Here is a 25463-nt window from a genome sequence, read left to right on the forward strand (position 1 = left end):
TTCTTATGCTTTTTCTGCTTCTGCTTCTTCTGCTTCTCCTTCTTCCTCCTCCTCCTTCTCTTCTTCCTTCTCATTCTCTTCTTCTTTCTCCTTCTTCTGCTTCCTTGTCTTCATTATTATTATTGTTATTATTATATTATCATTATAATTTTTGAGACATGGTCTCATTATGTATCCCTGGCTGGCCTAGAAATCACTAGAAACAGTTTAGGTGTTTGTGTTTCAGCACCTTGCTGCTGGAACCCCCTCTCTCCAGTCCCAGAACCATTTATCATTTCTTTATTTTTCTTTGCAAATTTCCATAATTTTTGGTAGATAACACATTTGTTTTTGTAATAAAAGCTTTAGCTTTTAAATTTGGGTATAGTTCATTATATTGCAAAAATGCAAAAAGAAAATTCGAAATTTTACAATCTATTCAAGAAGACAAATTGTCTGTATTAATAAAACATTTAATAATTAGATTGCACAGTAATTTATATTTCTAGAGGGAGATAAAATATTTTTGTTGCAATAGTAAGAAATGGTATTAATTGTTCCTCTAACACTCTATTAAGTTCTATTTCTTCATGAAAGAAGAACTGAATAATAGTAATTTAGTGTTTGAAAGATTAAAACTTAATGTTTATTTATTGTGCACAGGAGCTTGCTACAGCATGCGTGTGGAGGTCAGAGAACAGCTACAGGAACTGGAATAGGTGACCCCAGGGATTGAACTCAGGTTGTTAAGCTTGGCACCACATGCCTTAGCCCTGTACTTTATACTTTCTGTAAAGATATAAGAGTAAAGAAGTCAAGTATGGTGGCTCATGCCTGAAATCCCAGCTCTTAGGTAGTTCTTTAGACTGTTCAAAGAAAAGATGGTATTGAGATATTTAGAGTTGAAATTAGTCTATATAGCCAGTTTTCTAATTGTGAGTAAAGGATTGAATATTAATAATAGAATCAATAGTTTCTAAAAGAGCATATTAAAATTTACCAGTTATTTGTGGGCAGAGCAATCGGACTTATAAATTTAATTTACCTCAAGTTTGATCTATGCTTTAAAATGTATGTCCTTTTCTTTGTCTCATTTTGTTTTCATGTATAAAAAGGGACCCCGATGTAAGGTCGAGAGGACATAGCAAGACATGAGGCTCAGAAGGAGGGGCAGAAATGCTTTTTAAAGATGTAAAAAGTTGCCGGGCAGTCGTGGCCACATATCTTTAATCCCAGCACTTGGGAGGCAGAGCAGGTGAATCTCTGAGTTTGAGGCCAGCCTGGTCTATAGAGCTAGTTCCAGGACAGGCTCCATAGCTACTGGGAAACCCTGTCTTGAAAAACAAACAAAAAAAATAATTAAAAAAGTTGGGTGAGTCTGCACAGCCTTGGAGGAAGGCAGAGTTCACCTTCTCGGTGGTGCTCTCTCCACAGAGGTGGACAGAACGGCAGACAACAGTGACCCCGTGGCTCTCAGCATCATAGCCTTCCTGTGTGGATGAGAGCGCTGTCGGGCTCAGAGGCACAGATTCGCTTATGCGGTTTAAAAGTCAGCTTTCCAGATATAGCCGTGCTCCAGGCTCCTCCATCTCTGTCTCTGTGGACTCGAGGCCCTCTGGGGAGAGATAGGTCTCCAGGCTGGTTGTCCTCCGGAGACCGCGCAATCAGATCAAAGATCAGGAGTGTCCACAGGGGACAGGCCTCTGAGGACACATCTCTGCAGAGATACAGCCATGTCCACACTCATCTCCACACGACAGAAGAGCTCCGGGAGCTGATGCCAGAGTGGAACAACCACAGGTGTAAGGGTCGTCTGGCCGCCGTAGATTCTGGCTAAGCCAGTCAGCTAGTGTGACTCTCCCACTCCTTGTCACTAGAATGTTCTCTGGCTCCAGGTCTCTGTGTACTATGCAATTTTTGTGAAGAAACTCTAGACCTCTTGGTCTCAAGTGGCAAGCCTGGTGGATACACTGTGTCCATATGAGTGCTTTTGTTCTGGTCTGTCTGCTCCAACACTAGGTTTCCTTTGATCTCAGGTGTCTCTGGAAGTAGCCTCAGACACCCATCAACCAGACAACCTTGGGGTGCACAGAGCCTCCAGCATCCTCAGTAAGGCCGCATTGTGAGCTGTGAAGGTTGCTTCAGCTTCTTTTTTACTGGGACTGTCAGAACAAAGTAGCTACGGTGGGGATCGTGTGCCTTGTACGTGGGGATCGTGTGCCTTGTACGTCGTCCCAGCCACTGGCCCATATGGCGAGATTGTCTTTCTAGAATCAAGGGAGTCTCATACGCCTGGCCAAGAGCTGGTGGGGCAGCTGTTATCAGGGCCCAGGGACTGGTCCTTGTGGTCCCGCAACCCAGGCTTCGTCCAGGGCAGTAGGACCATAGACACAATAATTTATGTCTTTAATCAACTGAATTTTAATTCTTAAGAAAAGGTTTATAATAGAAAGCCTTGGCTATTGGTAGTATCAGATTTATTTGTGTAAAAAGTACTTAGCAAGCAATAATGAACTGGTTGGATATTGGTAAAAGCTTATTTGGTAAACAAAAATGTACTTTTGTGTGAGAAATCTCTTTCAGTGAACAGTGTTAGGTGTGTTCCTTAGAAATGGTTCTCTGCACAAACCAGTGAAGTAAATTCTGACTTTAGAGATGAAATATGTGACCCAGATCAGTGATGGCTTTCCTCACATAATAAATATTAGTGAGAAGTCTACCTTCAGGGCGCTCTCTCTCTCCTCTCTCTCTCTCTCTCTCTCTCTCTCTCTCTTGATAGTTGTGTGGGATGGGGTAGCTGTATGGAAGTTGGAAGCCAGAGTTGGGTATGTGTCTTCCCTAGTGGTTTGCCATCTTACTATTTTTTCTTTTTCTTTTTTTTTTTTTGAGATCTGTTGCTGAATCCGGAGCTCAGGTGTTGGCTAGGCTGGCTGGCCAGCAAGCTCTAGGGATCCATGTGTGTCACTACCCTCCTTCTTACCCTACCTGGATTTTGTTTTGTTATATTATTTTTTATTTGCCTGGGTCTCTTGCCTACATGTGTGTCTGTGTACCGTGTGCATGCAGTGTCTATGGAGGCCTGAAGAGGGCATGTGATTCCCCTGGGGTTACAGACAGTTGTAAGGGTGCTGGGAATCGAACCCAAGTCCTCTGGAAGAGCAGCCAGTACTCTTAGCTGCTGAGCCATCCCTTCGGCCCCCATGCCTGGCTTTTTATATGAATCTGAATCCCCAGGAACTCATGCTTCAAAACCAAGTACATTACCTACTAAGCCGTCTTCTCGGCCCCATCAGGTACCTTTTAGTGCAATTTGCCTGTGTTATTGAATTCAGCACAGTATTTACTGGGGTTTTTCATATAATTAAGAATCATGTGGATGTACTTGACATTTTACAGTGAATTGTTCATTCCTGTCTTCCCAACTTGCCATTCTACCCTCTCAGTAAGTTCTATTGTAACTACAAAATCAGCTCTTGTGTTGTGTCGGGAGACCATCTGGGGACATGTTTAAGGTGATGAAAAGTTGGAGTTGCCTTATGTGTACACGTTCCTCAGCGAGGCGCTCACGGGGTGTTCCGTGCCCTCCCATCCATCATTTGTAAACAGGCATCCTTCGTGCCATCACACGGGCTTGATCCCACTTTCCCCAATCTTGTGCATTTTGGTAGCGCTCTTGCTGTTTCAAATGGCCCCCAGTTTAGTTTAGTGCTAACAGGTGTCCTGTGCTCCTAGAACCAAGAAGCTGTTGAGGTGTCTTATGGAGAAAACGTGTTGAAGATGAGGTTGTTTTCCAGGCTTGAGTTACAGCACTCTCAGCATGGAGTTCAACGCACAGGAATCAAATGTATAACTGTTTTCTTTCGAAAAAGCAAAAGCATCTTCAAGCAGAAGCACACACGTGTGAAGGCGTCAGATTGGTGGCAAAGGATTGGGACGAGGCACTTTCAGGGACTGTTTGCCGTTCTGAGAGAAGCGATTCCCCACTAGCTCAGCTTCTGCTCCCTCAGTGACACAGCCACTTTGTAGCACACAGCGGGGGGCAAATACCATGAGCCAATGGTCCAGGAAACCACTTGAAAGGGACAGCGTTGTCAAAAGTATTTGTGCTGAAACCCATTACTTCAGAACCTGTCAGTCAGAATAGCACATCAAAAAAATCTTCTTGGCAGTCTAGTAAATTTAGTTATTCTTCATTATGTTTGAATGTTCTCATTTTCCATACTGAAGAAAGAATTTTGAAGATGGAACACAGATTTGCTCATTAAGATGGCCCATTTCTCCTCAACATTAAATACACATTTGGCTTTGACGTACCCTGTTTATGTCACAGAGTAGAAAGATGGCTGTTAGCCCAGAAAGCCCAGAAAGGCTTGAGATGACAAGCATATATCATCGTGTTTGCTAGCACCAACATTTTTCATTAGTTCTTAATCATTGGTTTTAATTATTAATTGTTGCTACAACTGATCTAGCTATCAATAATACATTTTTCATTGAGATGTTGGCTTAATGTAAGTGGAGCAATTCTGAGACCAGAAATACTCTTAGAGGCAGGAGGGGGCAACTTCCTTTGCTCTTGGACAGTCAATTTGATCTCTCCTCCCTGTCCTGATCCTCCTGCTGTCACTGCTTGCTGTGTTTATACAGTAGACTCCCAAGACGGGCTTTAAATATCGAGGCCATGTTTTTGCTTCTGTGAGTTCCACTTGCTTAATGGCTGCATTGCAAGAAAAACTTTTGCCCTGAGGTGTCCTTTGGAGTTGAGTTTCTATTGGAACAGTTACTAAGCCGGCATGTTGAGCTGCTGCTGTAGGCTGTGACTGAGGCAGGGGAGTGCAGAGGGTAAGGCGGTGGGCTTTATCAGTTTGAGAGAGGGAGGACTGCTTTTATGTTGAAGTGTTTTCCAAGTGATCCTGCCCACAAGACTCATCTTTAATGTTGGGGTAATCACTGCATCTGTCTCAGGGTCCTGGGCGTTTAAATGGCACAGGTGTTTGTAGGCATGGCGAGAACACAGTCTTTCTTGGTCAGTTGTTATGTTTATGCTGAAAGAAAGCAGAAGCCACGCCACAGTAAGTTCAATGTTCAAAATAATCTCAGAGCCTCAGACAAACTTGAATCGTCTGAGCGGGAGAGGAAATGCTTGCCTTCACAAAGAAACATAAGCGGCCAGGCAGTGATGGCACAGGCCTTTAATCCCAGCACTCAGAGGCAGAGGCAGGCAGATCTCTGTGAGTTCGAGGCCAGCCTAGTCTACAGAGTGAATTCCAGGACAGCTAGTGCTACACACATAGAAACCCTGTCTCGAAAAGCCAAAAACAAAAAAGAAAAGGAAAGAAACAAAAAGAATCAGAAGTGTGTTCCATTGTCGTAAGCAGCGGCCTCCTTTAGTTTTGCTTTAGATGGTTTCTGAATTTGCCAGATTGTGAGGTCTTAGGATGAAGGCCGGGGCAGAAAGATGGAGTTTTGGTTATAACCAACATCTTATAGAACACAGTTATGGCTTGAGCCAAGGGATTCTTAGGCAGAGGAAAAAGATTCTTCCTCCAATAAAACACCTTCCCCGTGCAGAGGAGAAACAAAGTGGTGGCTTAGGGTTCGAAACCAGCTTTGTTCTGTTTGTGAGCACGTGTGCTCACATTGGCGCCTGCACACTCACAGACACATAGAAGAAACCTGGTGTGCTCACATGGGCGCCTGCACACTCACAGACACACAGAAGAAACCTGGTGTGCTCACATGGACGCCTGCATACTCATGGACACACAGAAGAAACCCGATTATTTTTACAGTTTGTCTCCTGCCGGGTTTTGTTTATTCACCTCGGGTCTGAAATCGTGCAAGCCCAGTTGTGAACAGCACCCAGCTTTTATCTTTTTCCTTTGACTACATTAAATAAAGGAAACATTTGCAAAGTTTTTATTTATCACTGCCATACTTAAGGTATCTCTCGAAATGACCGATCTTATAGAAGTCCAAAAAGCTGTCCTTGCTGTACCGTGGTGGGTCCAGTACATCTGTGTGGCTCCTGGGACACGCGATGCCCAGAGGTCCCTGTCCGTCTGTCCACCCTGACCCTCCACCCTCCACCCAGCCACACTCACCTCCCAGCATCTTGAACTTACATTTTACACGTGTGCTAGAACTATGGAGATTAAGTAAACATATGGGCATTTTGCATTTTTACTCTTTGTTGGATTTCATTTTTTTGAAACAAAATCTCCCTGAGTGGCTCAGGCTCACCTCAGACTTGTAGTGGCCTTCCCTGTTTTCTGGGATTTCAGGAGCACACTTACATGTCTGGCTTCCTGTCTGCGTCTTAGCTGTTCGCTAGCTGGTGTGTCTGTAAAAGCAGTAGATCCGCTCTTAATCAGTGCATAGCTTTGCTTTGCAATCCTTTAAAAGTAGAATGAAGGATTTCTAAGTATATGCCGCTCGAAATGGGTGTAGTCTGGGCCTCTCTCACAGCCGGAGAGCTACGGTACGTGGAAACTGGGTTGTTTGGGTGTCTAGGGCAGACTGGCCTTCTGCCTCTTTTTTGGGCTTTCTAGGGAAGGTACTGCAGGTTGAAAGCAGGGCCTTTGCACGCCAATCAAACCGCCATTGGTCCACCTCACTTCTGCCTCCTATGGATAGGAACTGATGATAGAAGGTGAACTATTGAAACACCTGCATAAAGCCTCACTTTTCTCTTTTGAAAACGAAGACCGTTAGAGTCCCCTTTCGAGACTGTTCTGTAGACCAAAGGAACCGAGTCTGAGTGAGCTTCTGTCTTCCTGTCTCTTCAGTACTTTTTCCTGCTTTAGGTCAAGTTGGTGCCGTTTGTTATGCTTGCGAATAAATTGACTAGTGGTGTTTGACAGCGCGCTAATCCCTTTGACTTGGCAAAACCCTTCGAGTATGAATTTCGAGCTGGCAGATTTGTGGTGGCCACGCTACCTCATAGCTCCTCACTGCTCGAAAGGGAAAGAACTCTGGAACTCAAATATTTACGTCGTCACCAAAGCATGTCTCCTGGGGCCGAGGACATCAATGAATATGAGATGTGAGTGTATAAGCGCAATCCATCCCAGGCCTCGCTTCCTCCAGCGTTAGTTGTGCACCGTCGTCAACCTATAAATAAAACACGGCCGTTCTCTTAATTTGCAGATCTTCCCGAGGCCCCTTTGAAATCTCGCTCCTAACAGCTATGTCCGCTAGTCAGCGTTGCCGCTCCCAGGTTGTTTAGTCTGGTTAGATGTTATTTATTAATGTCTACTGGTGGTAGCTGGACCCAGAAACTGAGATTTGAGTGTGGCGCAGATGGGGACTCTCTTGAGCCTTGTGCCGTGATGGATGCTCGTCTGTTGATCATAGTTACCATGGCAAGGGCTGGCTGCTACCTGTTTCAGCAGCCTCCTCCTACTCGTTCCTATTTTTGGACAGGCTTCATTTCACAAGCTCATCACCTCCATTCTACAGTGTTACCTCATGCCACCCTGGATTTCTGTGCTTCTCACAGAAACCTCCTTTTTTTTTTTTTTTTTTTTTGAAGGAGCTAAATCTCTTGAGCAATTTTACACGATTTTAAATATCATGCAATGATAGCTTTTCTGCTCCATGTGGGGCCGCTGGTATTGCGATTCCACTTTGCATCTGCACCGTTGCTCACGGTTCTCTTAGTCTTGTACGGGGGATTCCAGATTGGTGCTCATAAATACTGTGCCAGAAACCTTCTGTCAATGAAGTTCTTAAAAGTTATTTTATAATTAAAAAAAAGTCTCAAGACACTGACTTAAAATAAGTTAAAAGATGTTCCTTGACTGAGACTGGGTAGAGGGCTCGGTGGGGTGACCTGCTTGCTGTGCAAACGCAAGGACCTGAGTTTGGCTCTGCAATGACTCGCGGGGGTGCGGAGGCGGCGAAATCAGAGATGTATAGTGTGTTCCTGCAGCCCTAGTGTCAGGGGAAGGAGACAGGCAGATTCTTAGCAGTTAACTGAGCTGAAATGGGGAGCTCCAGCATCACTGAATGAGAGACCCTTGACCCCAGATGAAATGTGGAACAACAGAAGACACTTAATATTGACCTCTGGCCTATAAACACACACATACGTACTTGTGACCTGTAAGGGCATGGCACGCACACGGTGTACAGACAGATGTGCAGGTGAAATATACACATAGCATAAAACAACAAAAAAGAGAGCTCCATTTGTGGCTGGACTAAACAATGAAAGACTCAGCATAAAATATTGTGTGTGGGTGTTTTGACAGATAGTCAGTCTTGGAAGGCTGTCGTGTTTGCTTATTACTCAGTGACCAACTGAGGAGAAGAGTCAACCTCCAGCATAGGCATAGAAGGAAAGAAACCTTGCTCGTCTTGGTAATGTTTTGGAAGAAAGCAGTAGAACTGTCTTTACATCCCATTTCCCCAGAAATCTTGTAACTCTTTTAAGTTCAGTTTAATTTTTTGTTATATTTGGCTCTGTGGCTATAGAGTTTTAATATTAGAATTTTGGTTCTTTAGTTTTTTTTTTTTCAAGTGTCATGTGGCTCTTTCCAGAATATGTTAGCAACAGATTATAGATTTTTTTTTAAAAGCATGCTGTTCAGATTTTTCTTAGTTACAGATCTGATAGCACAGTTCATCCCAGGGAAATTGCTTGGGGATACTTAGTGGAATTTGGCCTAGACCCAGCTTTTAGAGTAACAAGAAAGCAATTGTAGACTGAGCATTGTTTTTGTTTGTGTGTCTTAAAATGTCTTCTCTAAAGCAGACATGGTGGTGTACACCTTTAATCCCAGCAACTCGGGAGGCAGAGACAGGTGGATCTCTGTGAGTTTGAGCCAGCCTGGTCTACAAAGAGAGTTGCAGGACAGCCAGGGCTATTATACAGAGAAACCCTGTCTCAAGTGGGGAAAAAAAAAAGAAAAGAAAAAGAAAGCAATCTTCTCTATAATTGTTATAACTTGTAGCTAAGACTTTTATTCCACCAAAATAAAAGCCTTGAAAGCTTTTCTTTATGATGTTTTATAGGACATTAAACTAGGTTTTAAACTTTTTTTTTGAAAAAAAAAAGCTTGAGGTAAATTTTGTTTTTGAAAAAAATAAAGTGAAAAATTCATGCGTTGTTTTTTCCGAACGCTTCTTCACCCCCTTCATCAGTTTGGCCCAGGGCTTCCTCCTGGTGCTGTTATGACACATTGGTAATAATCCATCCGCCAGAATGTTAATAAATTCTGCAGCCTTACCCTGGAGAAACAGGGCAGTATGTAGAAGACCGTGTGCAAAGAAGGTGCGTTACCCAGGACAGGCTCCAGAGCTACAGACGAGAAACCCTGTCTGGAAAAGCAAAACAAAACCAAGTGCTTTAGTGTCTTCTGCTTATTGGTATGAGTTTAACACGTCTAAGATAATGACACATTTTTCTCCAGTTGGCTAGAACTCAGGTAGGAGCTCACTACCGAAGAGAACAGCATTGCAAACTTCAGAGCAGAAACACACCCCAGGGAAGGCACTGGGACACTTTGGTATTGGTTATTACTGGTGGCATCTGACTCAGCTGCAAACCAAGAACGAGCAAAGTTTCTTACATAAGAAATTAGGGCCAGGCGTTGGTGGCACACGCTTTTAATCTCAGCACTTGAGAGGCATATCTTTGTGAGTTCAAGGCCAGCCTGGTCTACAAGAGCTAGTTCTTATCCAGGACAGGTCCCAAAGCTACAGAGAAACACTGTCTCGACAAACCAAGAAAGAGATGAAGGGAGGGAAGCAGGGAGAGAGGGAGAGAGGGAGAGAGGGAGGAGAGAGAGAAATCAGGAGAAGCTTAGGGGTATGCTCATCCAAATGGCTGACAGATATGCTGTTGAATACTGTTCATGAAAAGGAGAATTGAAGCTGGAAAGCAACTCACTGGCCCTGGCCATAGTTTTGGACTTTTCATCTGTTTAATGGGAACACTAGGGTGATTTAGGTCAGCCTGTTGAGAGACACGCACGGTACACGACTTTGCCTGTTGGCTCAAGGAGCTCATTTTCATTCTATCTAAAGAAGACAGCAGGGACCACTGAGTACCCTCATTAAATGTAGTCTTCTTCCATTTCAGCCAAGTAGAATTAGGATAAAGATACCTGGTTATAATGTGGCCTACAAGGGGAGTCTGGGGTTATTGCAGCAGCATTCTGAATCCTTTGCCTGATTTCGGGCTTGCTTTTTCCATGGCTAAAGTAATACTATTGCCGTGAAAAAGAAAGTTTTGGAACATGATACAGAAAATCCTAAACAATTTCAATAGTTCAGAATTATAGAGCAGCATGACCATGTGTTAGATTTGAGCCTGTTCTTTTACTTCTTAAGCTAGAATGATGTTTTTGTAATGTACACAGGATTCCTTTGAGAGTATGGCGTCAGTCAAGTTCCAAAGCAGGATGCAGACTATCTTAGGTGTTGATTCATTCGGAAGACTGGGGTCTTACCGAATTCTTGAGATGCTTGGATGAATGCAGGTCCGAGGATACCACTGAGCCGACCAGCAGGGTTACCATCCAGGGGTCACGAGGCTGCTACTGTTTCTGAGAGAACACCTGCAGCCATAACGTGTGTGCCAGGTGTGCCTCCTGCTCACACTACAGGGCTGCTCTAGAGTCCAGACTGCGGCTTCTGGTCACCGCCCATAGAGAGACCATCTTTGGAACTTTGTTGACTGCCCAATAGTTAGAACATAGCTTTTCCTTCATTTACATCTTTCAAGCCTAGTGCCTTTGGTTGGCAGGACCTACAAGGAGCTTCAGAAATGCAGCATTTAGCTTTGCAGTTCATGCATTGTGAGGGGCAAGGAGTCCACAGGGCATGCATGTGGATGCCATCTGCCAACTGTCCTCAGCCAATGCAGAAACCAAAAGTTCAAAAAGTCTTAGAATCTGCTTCCCAGAAATAACTACAGTTAATATTGGGTACACCGTTCCAGACACGTGTGGCCCTTCTCTAAGAGATAGAGAATAGATGATAAATAGATAAACAGATAGACGGATAATGATAGATGGTAGATTATAGATAGCTAGATGATAAAGACAGATGACAGACAGACAGACAGATAAATGATAGCTAGATGATAGTTTGCAGAAAGGAGAGCACAGTATCTTAGTTGTTTGCCTCCGTTCATAGGTAGGTGTGCCGCCGTGACCTTTCCTCCTCAACAGCTCACACCTCTCCCTTGCTGCCGCCTTCCAAGAATTTCCCCATATTGTGTTTCTTTATCCTTGAAACTTGGCTATTTAATGTTCTTTTTCTCTTAAACCCAAGTAGAAACATTACGTGCTGCTCCATGCTGTAATTTAGATTTCTCTGGCCTTGCTTACTGAAGGCATGTTGGTTTGGTATGGTTCACAGAACTACTCATGGCTTCAGACCAGATGTAGGGTTTGGGGGGTTTGGAGGGTGCGTTGAAAGGGCCAGCTTGGGGCCACTCTGTTCTTAGGAAGTGCTGAATTTCCTGTTGTAGAGGTAGGTGAGCGCTTGGTGGGAGATGGGTTCTGCCCCCCCCAGCCCCCGTAGGAGTTCAGTGGGGTGGCCTCTAAGTTCCCCCACATCTCTGACATCAACACTGTGATTTCAGAGACCTGTGCATAGGCAGTATTCAAATAAAGCCCTTTGGAGGGCGATCATGGTTGGTGCAGTGGAAGACAGGCGTTGTTTTCATTTCAGATAGCGATCTCAAGGAGTCTTCCCAAGAGTGAGAGTCTGGGGAAGCTCCTGAGGCTGACTGATGGTCGGTGAAGGAGGAGCATGGCCTCAGTGTTAGTTACAGCAGAATCTTCTGCGACTGCTTCCTTTCTTCCTTAGTTATTTTATTTTTAAAATTTTATTTGTGTATGTGAGTGTTTGCCTGCATATGTGTCTGTGTGCCCCGTGCCTGAGAAAGCCAGAGGGGAGTGTTGGGTTCCCCTGGAACCAGAAGTACAGGCTGTCCTCAACCTTGTGGGTGCTGGGAACTAAACTCAGGTCCTCTGCAAGAGCAGCAAGTGCTCTTAAGCACTGAGCCATCCCTCCAGCCCTCACTCTGCTCTTGTGAAGGAGACTTTTCCCACATTGTCACCTGTTAGGTCCGGGGCGGGAGGGGGGGGTGTTGCGCAAAGATGGGGGCAGACCACCAAAGTCTGATAAACCAGAAGCAAACTCTATTCCAGAAACCAGAGTCCAGGGAAAAACAAAAATAAAATAAAATAAAACATCTCCATAAGGCACAAAAAGCTTATCAGCTAGTTGAGACCACAGCCAGAGATGGGTTTTGTTAGGCTGTGGCCAAGGCCGGTTTCTGAACACACTTTTTTATAGTAGGGGGCACCAAGCATTAGGTCTGAACAAAGGAATTTTTACAGTCTCAAGGTAAAACTCAGATACAGATTGCCTTACTTTACAATCTCCATTAACAGAGTTTTTCAGTTAAACTAGTGTTTGCACTTAATCTATTGCCTTCCTTGGTACTTCTAGGAGGTGTTTACTGAAGCCCTGTGCGCTCCCCTTTGATGCTGCCAGTTTCACATAGCAGGGATAATGCGTAACCCAGAGGTCATATATCTATCTCCTAAAAGTTGACTCAGCTCATATCCGTAGGCTAGCTCTCAGTTTGCAGAGAGAGCTATGGGTTGTAAAGCGGAGTAACCCACTGTTAATAGTTAATCCTCAAGCTGCTGAGAAAGCTGCTGACTGTCTGTTCTCATTCTCCTAGGCTTACAACTTTCTATTTCTTTATTTCTACGTTCCTGTTTCTGGAATCTACATTTTTATATTCTTATTCTCGGACCCTTCCTCACTCTGTTTCTGAAGCAGAGGCCTTTTAAACTTCTTGGTACCGTGGTTGCATCTGAGGCTGTAAATTACTGGATCACACTGCTTGTGCTTTAGCAAAGTCAGGCCAGTTTTCAAACGCCTTGATCCCTTGGGTGTTTGGGCTAGGGTCTTGCTAGTAGCCTGTCTGACCTTGATTCCCAACTGCTGGTTTGCGCCGCCACACAGGGGTATTAATATTGTCAATTTAATTTAGTTTTAGACTTCTGTTTACTTTGTTCAGAGAGAGGCAGCCAATATTGACGTTTCTCAGAGGGGATTCAATACCCTTCTTTAGGATAGCAATATAAATCTCTAGTCTCTCTCTCTCCTTCTCCCTCTAACCTCCCTCTCTCTCTTGAGTTTATTAAAAGGAAATTTCCACATAGACTTGAGGACAGGAGTTGGTGGGTATAGTGGTAACTTCAGGAACACATGCGCTGCTTCAGTACTCCAGAGAAACAAAAACTGTTTGGATCACATGAATTCTGAAGATTAATGAATTCAAACATGATATTTAGTTTAATGACGACACTCAGTAAATATGCTGCCAGTTGTCAGCATTTAGGAATGCTGCAAAATTAAAAAAAAAAAAAGTCAGAATAAAACAAACAAACCAAACGCCAAAGAGGGATCGAGACCTTGCCTTAAGGAACTTGCAGCTTAAATCCACGGTGATCTGTCTGGGTGTGAGGGAGGGCGGTGATGCCAGGAAGTGACCATAAGATGGGAGAGGACAGGCCACACCTTTCCTTTAGAACCGTGCTGACAGGGCCACCCTTCCTTTCTATTTTATCCATCTGCGACACTCAAATGGAGAAACCATACCAAGCTGTGCTTTAATACAGGGGTCCAACTCTGATTCAGAGCCACCTTACAGGGCATGGCCAGCGAGAGCTGTCCTGTGGAAGGAGCTGGGATGAGCTGTTTGTGGGGGAGGGGCATCTAACCTACCCTGGCATCACCAGGGAGAGCACCCAGCCCTTTACTCTGCTGAGCTGAGCTGGGGTCTCCATCACTCACCAGCTGGCTGCCCCTGGAAGCTCTGGCGTGCACCACTGCCCACACCATATTACTTGCTGGCCTCCTCTCCTTGTTTTATCTTCTCTCCCTTGCTGCTGGGACTCCTTTTCCAGGGAACCTGGATTGCTAGAACAGGCTTGAAAAGCTTATGATAAATACTGAAAAAAACCAACAAAACCAACCCAGCCCTATCTCTCTCAAAAGGAAGAGAAAAACACCCTATAGCTAATTAATTTTTTCTTTTAGAATTATTCAAGACACATTAAGGCAGATCTGATACTAAGCCCAGTATGGAGGGGCTACAGAGATGTCTCAGTGGTTCAAAGTACTTGTGTTCTTGCAGAGGACCAGAGTTCAGTTCCCAGCATCCACATGGCAGCCCGAAACCATCTGTAACTCCAGTTTCAGGGGACCCCCATGCCCTATTCTGGCCTTTGTGAACTCCTCTTGCTTGAACATGGGCATATAAACATGCACAGACTCTCCCGCATACCCAACAGCAAACAAACAGATGAAAAACAGCCTTTAAACTCAGTTCCGGGGAGGAGTGCTGGGCATTCCAGGTAGAGGAAGTGAACAAATCCAAATCCAGACCGGAGATGAGCCATGGCTTCAAAGGGCTCGTAAACCTTAATCCCAAAGTAGATGTGATTTCAGTAATAAAAGACTCTCATATACCTGTGCTCATGTTAGCATATTAAATATGTGGCCTGAAGATGTGTGTGCATACGTGTTCTTTATGTGTTTACAGATACTTGAGGCATACAGCCATTTAAGAGACAATTTGTTTGGGCTCTGTTTACTCACAGGTATCTATTGGCGTCCTCTGCTGCTCTTCTTCTCACTGTCTAAACATAAATAGAACAGTCTGTTCTTTTTTTTTTTTTTCTTAGCTGCTGCATCATAGGAAATGATCCCATCTGCTATTCAGGGCTGTGTACGAGAGTGCGTGTGATGTTTTAGCTGAGGTGTAAATATTTAAAACAAGGGGATTCTGTGTGTGTGGTGTGTGGTGGGAGGTCATTCACAATGGCTTTATTAATCTCGAGAGTTTCATAATTGAAATGGACACTAAGGGTCATTTTGCATAAATAGAAGGTGCAGTTGCCCCAAACTGTGTTTTAGTGTTTAGGTATGCGTGTGGTGTATGTTTGCCTGCATGTGCGGGTGTACATGTAGAGCCCAGAAGTCCATATCCGGTGTCCTCCTCAGATGCTCTTCGCTTTGTGTCTGAGACAGGATCCCTCACTGAAACTGGAGCTTGCTTAATGTGGGGCTCTCTGCAAACATTCTTAGGACAATGGTCCCTGGCACTTAATGGCTGGATTGGCTGAGCAATGAGTTCTGGGGTGTGTCCGTGTCTACCCTTAGTGTCCCATTGCTGGGGTTCCGGATGAGCCGTGTGTTCTGGGGTGTGTCTGTGTCTATACCTAGGTCCCCAGTTCTGGGCTTCCAGATGAGCAGTGAGTTCTGGGGGGGGGGGTGTGTCTACCCCCAGTGCATCAGTGCTGGGCTTCCAGATGAGCAGTGAGTTTTTCTGGAGTGTTTCTGTGTCTAGCATGGCCACGCTTGGCTTTTGCAGGGTACTGGAGGTCCTAACTCTGGCCTTCACACTTGGTCAGCAAACACCGAATCATCCATTTCCCCACCCACTCCAAAAACACAGTAGAGGATTAAATACTTTCTCAAACTGAACAAACCTTAAAATAATCTCAGTGGTTGAGGATATGACAATGATATGCCAGTCATAATAAATTTCATATTTGTGAAATATGGTTGGACAACATTGTCTCAGGGACTTCCCTTTGCTACCAGTCCGACCCCCACCCCGTGGCCATCTTGTCTTTGACCATCTTCTTAAACCTCAGGACGGCCACAGCACAGCAGCATGAGTATACAGAGATCCACGGATGCCAAGGGTAAGCGATGTGATTGTGGTTCAGAGTCTGACAGGAGGCTCTTGGAAACCTCTGGCAGTGCCTGAGCCACGAAGCTCTTCGGTATAGCACATGCACACCTTGCAATGCTTTAAGAGGTACCCCAGCATGGCAGGTTCACAGCAGAGGATGCCTTTAGTTTGTGCAAGATGGTTTCTTTTGCAACAAGGTCTCATGTAGCCCAGGCTGGCCTTGAATGCACAGAAATATACAGGCAAATATGGACTTCGGCTCCCCATGCTCCAGTCTCCACCGGCTGGGTGCCGGGATTAAAGATTAGTTCCACCATGCCCCATTCCAGAATCAGCATCTTCAAAGAGACTGGCTCTGAGACATAATCTTGTGCTTGTGTTGCTTGAGGTTGGAGTAGCTCAGATGGCTTTTAAAGTTAATCCTTGCATTATTCAGGTATACCTAAAGTACATGTCCGAGACCTCCCTTTGTTCTGCCTGTTTCCATAAAACTTAAAAACCTCTCTAATGATATTTACTATATACTGTTCTGAATCTATGTTGTCTATTTTTATTTCAATGCCTCGATTTACGTTTCCTATAAGAGCAATAAGAACAGGCTCTTTAGGCATCTCTGCATCAGTTCTGGTGCCTAGAGCATCTCCTTAGTTAAAAACAGATATTTAAAGTGTGTTCATTAGTGAATGAGGTGAGCAAGCCTCTTTTGAAGCCTCTTCCTTTTCAGGGTTCAAATGCAGTTATCAGAACAGGACTGAAAATTATACTGATTCTTTTCTTTTTTAATATTTTTTTTGCTGTTTTATTTTATCTCTGTGTATTTTGCTTGAATGTATGTTTGTGTACCAAGTGAGTTCAGTCCCTGTGGAGGCCAGAAGAGGACATCGAATCCATGGAACTATAGTAACAGATAGGTGGAAGTTGCCATGTGGGTGCTGGAGAGACATTTGTCTCCACAAACACACCCACGCACATCCACATGTCTTGTGATGCACATGTACATACATGTAAACGTGTACACACATATGCCGTACACACAGAAAATCACCGCAATTTTTCTAGTGATAAAAAGTGTACTCTCTTGAATAACAAAATAGTTTGTTATTAATTGTGGATTAAATACTGCAGAAGAAAATACAGTGAATTAGATGACATAGACTGTGAAAATACCCTAATAAAAACCCAGTTTGGTGGTGAGTGCTTGTAATCTTACCTACTCTGGAGGCCAGCCTGGGTAACCTAGTGAGACCTAGTTCCAAACTAAAAGGTGAAGAAATAGAATGAGACTCTAGCTTACTGGCAGATAGATCCCTCGGTTAGTGTACACGAGGCTTTGGATTTCTCCCTCAGTTGTGCGGAGGGGGAAGGTTGGTGTTCTGCTATTTTTTTCAATACGTCGTATACACACAATTACATATCTATAAGTAATTGGAGTCCTGTAGAAAAAGAATGAAAAATTAGAAAATGTTTTTGAAGAAGCAACAGGCTGGACATATGATTGTATATCAGTAATCTCAGTATCTGGGGAGTAGAAGCAAGGGGCTCAAGAATTGAAGGCCATTATTAGTTAGATAGCAAATTCAAGGCCAGACTGGAATGCATGAGACCTTACCTTCAAATAAAAGGAAGAATGGCCACAATTTTTCTAAACTTGATACCTATAGATGCATATCTCTAAGGAATTCAGCCAAAGAAAACTGCATGAAGGCCCATCTGTATCCACTTGCTGGAAACCAGGGATAAGGAAGGATACAGCCCTACGTGCTGCGGGGAAGTAAATTACATGTAGGACAAAGGTAAGAACAGGCTAATTTCTCTGCAGAAAGTAAGCCGGACAGATGTTCACGTGAAATTTGCTGCTAGACGCTATCAAATTAGAAGTACATCCCCAGCAAAAACTCCCGAGAGAAGGCTTGTAAGATGACTCAGGGTCTAAGACACCTACTGACCAGCCAGACATACTGAGGTCAGTCTTTGGGACCTACAGAGCAGAGGCATAAACTTCTGAAAATTGTCCTCTCGCTCCACAGGAGTGCTGTGATGTCCAAACCCCCCCCCCCACATATAAAACACATACAAGCAATAAATGAGTGTAATTAAGTCTCTAAAGAGTGAATGAAGACTCTCAAACAGAGGACACGTGAGAGAATTCAAACCTTGCAGACCTCCTGAAAGAGATAGCTGGGGAAGGTCTGGGGCCATGGAGGCTGTTGTACCAGGTGAGATCTGGTTCAGACAGGATTGCAGAACAGTAGAGAGGTTGTGGGTCAATACAAATACCTTTCCTGATTGTCTTCAAACTTAAGGGATAGTCAACCTTTAAAGGGAGGCTAACAGAGCATTGTGGGATTTATAAAGCAGTAGAAATAAAATCTGAGATAACAATAGAACAAAGGAGTGGGTGGAGCCGTGGGGGTGGAGGAAATGGATGTTTACCACTGTGTCCACGCAAAGAAAGTACTTTTTGAGTGTACATTGTGGTAGATTGAAGAGACGGATGAGGTAAACCATAGAGAAATCTCTTTGAAAAATCGAAACCTAAAAGAAAAGGGGAGGGGGGATGGCGAGTAAGCTAACCAGAAGCAGGATCAGTAAGCCAGGAATGGAGAGAATATTTATCCTAGTTTCATTTCTATTGCTTTCATAAAATACCCTGATGAAAGCAATTTGAAGGGCTAAAGGGTTTATATAATTCCAGGTCAACTGTCATTTCTGAAAATCAGAGGCAGGAGTTGAAGTAGCTGGTTCCATCCACAGTCAAGAGCACAGAGAATGAGGATGTGCCCTTTCTGCTTAGCTCCCTTTCTCTGCTCTTTGATAGTTCATAGTCCCACCCATGAAACCATGTCATGCCAGGACGAGTCTTCCCATCTCAGTTAATCCAACTGAGAAAAAACCTTGTGGGCCAACCTGATCTATGGGATGGCTGTAGGCCATCCTGATCTACGGAATGGCTGTAGGCCAACCTGATCTACGGAGTGAACCAATACTCCAGAGTATGTCAAGTTGGCAATTAAAGGGCCAACGAGATGTCTTCCATGGATAAAGGTGCCTGCTGCTAAGTCTAATGACCTGAGCTTGAGTCCCGGGATCTATATGGTAAAGCAGCCAACTCCCTGAACTCCATATGGGCATCACGGCACATAAGTGCCTCATTTCCCATATACACACACACATAAATAACTGTAAAATAGCCTATTATCACAGTATTGAATACTAAATGATAGATTAAAAGAAGATAAAAGGAAGAAAGAACAGCTAAGATCAACTACCATATTGGTAGCCATAGTGATTGTGATTAGTTAAGACATTCCCTTTTGAATGACCTGTTAGGCTGGGTAGGTACATCAGCTCAATCCAATTATTGCTGTTTTATGAGAAATTCATTTCAAATTTATCAGCACTCCTATATTAAGTATAAAACAATGAGCGAGGCGGTGGCGGCACACGCTTTTAATCTTAGCACTTGGGAGGCAGAGACAGGTGGATCTCTGTGATTTAGAGGCTAGCCTTTTCTACAGAGTGAGTTCCAGAACAGCCAGAGCTACACAGTGAAAACCAGTCTTGAAAATCTAATCAATCAATCAATCAATCAATCAATCAATAAAAAATAAAATAAGTTACAGTATGCAAGTGCTAAGCAAGCACAAAGATGACTCAGAGGTCAAGAGCTCTGGCATTCTTACAGAGGACCCACGCAGGCAGCTCACAACTGCCTGTAGGTAACTCCAGGTCTAGGTCACTCAACACCCTCTTCAGGTCCCCAGGGGCATCAAGCATGCACACTGCGCACCTATTACACATGAAGGTGAAACACTCATCCGTGTAAAGTAAAAATAAATGAATCTTTAAAGGTTACTCAGAAATAGGTTAATATCAGGGATGAGAGGACTCGGTGGTTCTGACTGCCTAGACAGCTAAAATTGCCTTAAAGTACCTAAGGGAAAACAAATTAGAACGAAGGAGGTGGGTTTTCATCATATTTGTAAATTTCCACACCTCCTTCCCAATAGGATGAGGTGGCTCACAGCCATCTGTCATGAGATCTGGTGCCCTCTTGAGGAAGAGACCTGGTCAGTCATCCTCATCAACATAGACCATGAAACCCAATATGGACAAGTTCAACAGAACCACCATATACAGGCTGCCCATGCATTCCAGGACATATTTTTTTTTTTAAAAAAATTCCCAATAGACAATACCAAGCCCATTAAGACGTGAACACCCATGTCTCTTGGTTTTGGACTAATTGATATTTGCAGGCCACTCAGCCCAATGACAGGGTACTCTTTTGAAGAGCATTGCCCTGCAGAGAATGTGTTCTGACGATAAACCAGTCTCAATGGCTTTAGTGTCCTCAATTTTTTATGATATGGTGGCAATTGCCATAAACGTAATGGCTTAACACAAAATATGTATGTTATCTTTCAGATCTGGAAGTCTGTAAAGTCCAGATTGGGTCTTCTTAGGCTAAAATCATATATCAAAAAGCAGGGTCCCTATTGGAGGCTGGAGGTGAAGACTTGCCACCTGGCCTCTCCTCCCAAAGGTTGCTTACGCTTTTGGATGCATAAGTTCAGCCGTGCTCAGCAGCAGTGATGGTTTTCTTCATGCCAGCATCTGTCTGGTCCTCTGTGTTGCTTTCCTTTCTGCTTGAAGAGACCCTCGTGCTTACACTGGGTCCACGGGTAATCCAGTATATGCGGTCCCTCCAAACATTAGCTGATGAAAGAACTTTTAGCCCATCAGGATCCTTGTTGCCCTGTGTCAGGCAAGGGAACAGGTATTCTGAGGTTCTGGGGATTAGGACTTTTGGTGAGGAGATCAGCTGTCTCTTGTACTTTCAATGATTGATCAGGTATATCCTCTTATTTTACAGAACTTGAAATATGGGTGGGGCAGGGAGCAGGTCAGAAATAGGATTTTAAAAAAACCATCAAATGTTTAGAAATCAAAGTAATCCATGTGCCAAAGAAATTCCATTTTCAATTTCAGATTGTTTGCGACAGTAGAGTAAGGAAGCTGGTGGGCAGAGGAAATCTGGGAAGGAGCAGCCCTGGCACTCAGGAGGGAGCATTAGACTCCAAGAAGCTAAAGATTTGAGAAAAGGATTCTCTTTCCTGGTACAACCTGGAAACTGATAATGTCATCCCTGTGTAAAGCAGCAGCTGGCTTGTTGTTGGCGTGGCCACTCCCCTTGCTACGTTTTATGAACTCAGAAACCTTGGTGTTGACGTGGAGGGTTGGGCTGTTTGACTGTGCCAGATGCCGAAACGGAGGCTCTGGAGCATAATTTCAAACGTGCTTTGTCATAAGTTTCTCTCTTCTTTCCCTTTTATTTGAGAGAGAGAAAGAGAGAATGTGTGGTATGTATGTGTTGGTGTGGGTACGCGAACATACACATGCTGGTAACAGTTTCTCTGTGTAGCCCTGGCTGTCCTGGAATCCACTCTGTAGACCAGGCTGGCCTTGAACTCAGAGATCCACCTGCCTCTGCCTTCTAAGTACTGGGATTACTGCCTTGAAACAGAGTCTCTCCCTGAACCTACAGCTCACTGATTGGCCAGATCTATTGGCCACTGAGCTTTAGGGAGCTACCTACCTAGCCCATCCCCGGCACTGGGTTTTGAAGCCTTAGCCACCATTCCTGGCTTTTACCTGGACTCTAGGGGTCTGAACACAGGTCTTCATGCTGGCGGGGAAGGCAGTTTACCAGCTGAGCCCTCTCTTCAGCCCCTTTGTCTTCATCTAATGTAAATTCATTTGCTCTTCCTGTCGCTCAAAAAGTCCAAGGTTGTGTGACTTCAGCAGACCTCTGTCACTGGGCAACAGCTTAGGGAGGCCACTGTCACTGTGGTACAAATTGAGTTTAGCAGCGACTCTTCAAGTGTGATCCTTCCTGTTTGTGTGCACACAGGGGCAGTGGACAGGGCAACATTTCTTCCCGGGGTGTGGAGGCTGCTTTGCTCTGTCCCTCCTCCCTCCAGTTGTTGACATTACAGAAATCAGCAGATCATTGGAAACTCCACTGTATAGGATTGAGGAGTACCAGGCTGCCCCGCCCGTACACTACATCCTGATTTTCTAGGATCTGCTGGTTGTCCATTCGCCTAGGGCTGAGAGTCTGAGAGTCTAGAAGGAACAGTTGTGGTCAGTTTTACAGTTGGCTTCCTCTGGACAGTAGTTTTCATTAAATAGTGTATGATGCAAATTAGTCAGATTTAAGTTTTATTCTCTGACAGTGTGATTAGAATAGCCAACTGACTGACTGTCAAAGGTCATAGGTACATGTGCCAGAAATCAGTGTGGTCAAAAGAATTTATTGTGAGAGACAGTTCATGGATTTCCTGTGCTCTAGGATATCTGGTTGCTATCCCAGGATTGTGGTGCCCTGAACATCTTTTAAAAATCAATTTCCTTTTTATAAATGTTTTTGATATTATAATATAATCTAATATAATCATATCATCTCTCCCCCTTTTTTTCCTACCTCAAATCCCCACCACTCCCGTGTTCTCATTCAAAATCATGGCCTCTTTTTCTTTATTGTAATATGCACACACATGTGCGTGCACACACACAGTTGGGAAATACATAGTGGTTTGGGGTACAATGATATAGATGTGTTTAATGCCAATAAGATTAGTAAATTTTAAATTAAAAGTAGTAAATGGACTGAGAATGTGTGTGTGTGTGTGTGTTTTCCTAAATATATGCATAAAGCCTGCTTAGTATAACGTTGCTTGTATGTGTGTTTTCAGGACTGACCATACAGTAATGGATAACCAGTTCGTGTGCTCCTCTCCATGTCTGCTGCTCTCAGCCTTCCTTAGTGCCCTATAGTTCTTTGTGTAGTGTTGAGGCTGCCTGAGTTTTCCCTTCTCCACACTAGCATGCCCAGCACAGTCCTGGCTGATACCTCTACAGCACAGTCCCTGTACCTGAGGCTTAGGGATTATTCTGTGTTAGCATGCCCGGCACAGTCCCTGCTGATGCATCTACAACACAGTCCCTATACCCGAGGCTTAGGGATTATTCTGGACAAAGATAGAAATATTGTCAGAGCCAGAGGAGTAGAAGTTTACTGTGAGATTGTATCTCCTAGAAGTGTCAGTGAAGCTCCACCCTTGAAGCCCCACCAACATGGCTGCCTACACGTGACCCGAACATTCTTAACCTGAGTAATTTCTCACTGGAAACAGCTGTGAGGTATGATACCATGTTCCTCTGTGGGACAGAGGAGGCTGGGTCGGTGCTTACTGTAAAGCCATGGCTACCCAACGCTCATTGTTCAGTAGTGCAGGCTTCTGCTTGAGGAAGTGTCTGTCTGGGTCTCTCTACACCACCTTTGGCAGTGAGGGATGGGAGACGCTAGTGTAGCTTCTCTTGTTGCTTGATGTGTGGAGAGTCACCGAGGTCTTTTTCTTGACTTGGGAGTCTGTCTTCTATCAGCACACATGGGCCAGTAAACAATTTGATGAGGCCCGAAGGCTAAAGCCTCAGGTAAGATTAAGCCTTTGGTGCACACGCATTATTTCTATTCAGCATCAATGCTGGGAGCCCTAGTTAGTGCAGCAAATACATTGAGAGACATACTGTTTGAAAAGAAAGAACAGTCAAGCTGGTGGTGGCGCACGCCTTTAATCCCAGCACTTGGGAGGCAGAGGCAGGCAGATCTCTGTGAGTTCGAGGCAAGCCTGCTCTTCAGAGTGAGTTCCAGGACAGCTAGGATTGTTAAACAGAAAAACCCTGTCTCAAAAAACAAAACAAACAACAACAGAGGAAGGAAGGAAGAAAATAACCTTTATTCAGAGACAACCTAATTATATAGAAAGCGTGACGGAAACAATGAATTACTTAATAGAAGTAGGCATGGTCTGTACACACAGTTATGGAATACCTAATGATACTTTCTTAGAAACTATATAAAAACGTGTGTGCTGCATATTATGAAATCTAAGTAAGGAGAGATATCCTGGGTCTGGGGTTGGGAGGTTTTGCGTTGTTGAGACTGCAACACTGAAAGTGATTTATAGAGTTGGCACTAGCTCTGTTGGGACCCCAGTGGCATCTTTTGAAAGTTATGTGATTCTCAGGGAATACCAGATCAGCTACCGCCTTGAAAAGGAGAACCATAATGGATATCTCACACTTTCTGATACAAGACTAGGACGATGCTGCAGCTGTGAAAGTGGTGTGGTGCTGGTGGATAAACCGCTGGGGAAGGACAGAAGGCCTGGAAGCTTATGTGCGTGCGTGCGTGCGTGTGTGTGTGCGCGCGCGCGTGCGCGCGCTACACGGATGCTGTCTTAGTCAGTTTTCTATTGCTGTGAAGAGACTCTATGACCATGGCAACTTTTCCCTTCCCTCCCCAATCAGGGTCTCACGATGTAGACCAGGTTGGCCTTGAACTCACAGAGATCCACTTGCTTCTGCCTCTGTCTCTAGAGAGCTGGGGTTAAAGGCATGTACCACTATGGCCAGCTGACCACAGCAACTCTTATGACGGAGAACATTTATAGGCCTGGCTTACAGTTTCAGAGGTTTAGTCCGTTATCATCATGGAGGAAGTGTGCTGGTATGCAGGCGGGCAGACATGGTGCTGGAGAAGGAGCTGAGAGTTCTATGTCGGATTCACGGGCAGCAGGAAGAGACAGTGAGACACTGGACCTGGCTTGAGCATCCGAAACCTCAAAGGCCACCCCTAGTGACACACTTCCTCCAACAAGCCCACACCTACTCCAACAAGGCACATGTCCTAATCCTTTCAAACTGTATCATTCCCCATGAGCTTATTTGGGGCCATTTTCATGCACAAATAAGAACATTTAGAAGGCCAACCGCATCATATAGTGTAAGCTTTTTCTATTGTGGTAAAATACATGTAGCATAATATTCCCTACCTTAACCAGTTTTAAGCGAAGAGCTGGAAGGTGTTAAGCTGCTGTACAACCAGTCTCCAAGACGTTTCATTTGCTAATCTGAAACTGGACAGCCATCGGACAGTTCTCCCCTCCCCTCCCCCAACCCTAGGCAGCCACCCTTCCACTTTCTGACCCTAAAAATGTACGTCCTCCAGGTAGCTCACTTAAGTGCCTATCTCTTTTCCAGGAGGCTGATTTCACTTAGCGCAATGTCCCCTGTCCTTGTGTGTCAGTTTCTTTCCTGTGTAAGACAATGTGTTACCTTTCCAGCCTTTCACTGGCACCTCCATTATTTCCGCCTTTTGGTCACGTGAATAAAAATGCAATGACTCTGGAATACAGATGTCACTTCGGGACCTGGAATTCAGTGGCTCTGAATATTGACCCGAAGTGGAACTGCCGGATGATGGGGTGATTCTGTCTTTAACTTTTGAGGGACCTCCAGAGTCAGAAGACTGTTTGACAGTCTCACCATTAGTACACCAGATTCCAATTTTCCCACATTCCTTTTATCTTATTTTCATCTATTTCAACCCCCCCCTCCCCATTATAGGAAACATCCAAATACATGTAAGACCATAACCTATTTTTAGTTAGTTTTGTTGTTTGAGACAACGAACTACGTATCCCAGGCTGGCTTGGAAGTTTCTACCTATACAGATGATGATAGTCCCAAACTCGTAGAGATCTGCCCTCTTCTGCCTCCCTAGTGTTAGTATTAAAGATGGGATCAGTTTATTATGGTTTGGATTTGAAGTTCCTAGTCTGTGGGGTTGAGCAGCATTTCATGGGTGTCCTAACAATTGATGTATTTTGTTTTGTTT

General features: G+C 44.3%; 1 protein-coding gene and 1 pseudogene across 2 annotated transcripts in view; one reads left to right on the forward strand and one right to left on the reverse strand.

The window, feature by feature from the left end:
* Dgkh (diacylglycerol kinase eta) overlaps positions 1 to 25463 on the forward strand; it is a 157675-nt gene that overhangs the window by 23837 nt on the left and 108375 nt on the right. The gene's annotated exons all lie outside the window — the stretch shown is intronic.
* Positions 1459 to 13857, reverse strand: LOC119800281 (annotated as a pseudogene).

The sequence above is a fragment of the Arvicola amphibius genome, chromosome 13 (genome assembly GCF_903992535.2).
Source record: "Arvicola amphibius chromosome 13, mArvAmp1.2, whole genome shotgun sequence".
Classification (NCBI taxonomy): Eukaryota; Metazoa; Chordata; class Mammalia; order Rodentia; family Cricetidae; genus Arvicola; species Arvicola amphibius.